Here is a 691-nt window from a genome sequence, read left to right as displayed (position 1 = left end):
ACAAAATGACACGTTTCTCTAGAACACAACCGACTTCTTCAGCCAATGACAACAGCGATTGCTGTTAGCTGGAGCAGTATTCATTGTCTCACAGTCCCAGATTGTCATTGGATCATTAGACAACAAAAAAAGACAGAAATCGCCAACTCTCCTGTTACCCGGCGAGTTCCAACAGATAAGGCGAAGAGCAAGTGCAATACGGCTGTGAGACACTGCATTCAGCTAATATTTAACAACAAGAAGGAGCAACGCAGCTTTTCCTGTTACTTAAATGTGTAAGTTGCGGTAAAGTTTCTGCCCGGTTTCGAACCGGGGACCTTTCGCGTGTAAAGCGAACGTGATAACCACTACACTACAGAAACTCCATTGGTAAGTGCATCTGACTACAATGCAGTTCCGCAACAGCATTTTTGAGTCTTTGTTTTGAAGAAATGGAATTCGGCTGTTCTCATTAGGAATGCTGGAGACAGACTGATCAACAATGTCATCATCAAATGGTACAGCAGGTTGGATGGTCATTAGATCATCTCTTCTGTGCCAGCTTCCTTTTTAAAGAGGAACCATTTCGTCTCAATATATTTCTCTCTCTCCATAAGCCTAATTTTTCTCTATTTCAAGTAACTGTCTAATTCACTTTTGAAGAAGGAGTTTCTGCAGAATCCATGCACTGTTTCCCTTAATTAACAAAGTT

At 41.4% G+C, this 691-nt stretch overlaps 1 non-coding gene across 1 annotated transcript; it reads right to left on the bottom strand.

The window, feature by feature from the left end:
• Nucleotides 1-289: 289 nt before the first annotated feature.
• trnav-uac (transfer RNA valine (anticodon UAC)) lies at nt 290-362 on the bottom strand. The gene has a single exon. It is a non-coding gene; the product is annotated as a tRNA-Val (tRNA).
• Nucleotides 363-691: the final 329 nt, after the last annotated feature.

This window comes from Cetorhinus maximus, chromosome 23, assembly GCF_964194155.1.
Source record: "Cetorhinus maximus chromosome 23, sCetMax3.hap1.1, whole genome shotgun sequence".
In the NCBI taxonomy this organism is placed as follows: domain Eukaryota; kingdom Metazoa; phylum Chordata; class Chondrichthyes; order Lamniformes; family Cetorhinidae; genus Cetorhinus; species Cetorhinus maximus.
Note: the sequence above shows the minus strand (reverse complement) of the source record. Positions and strands in the feature narration are given on the sequence as shown.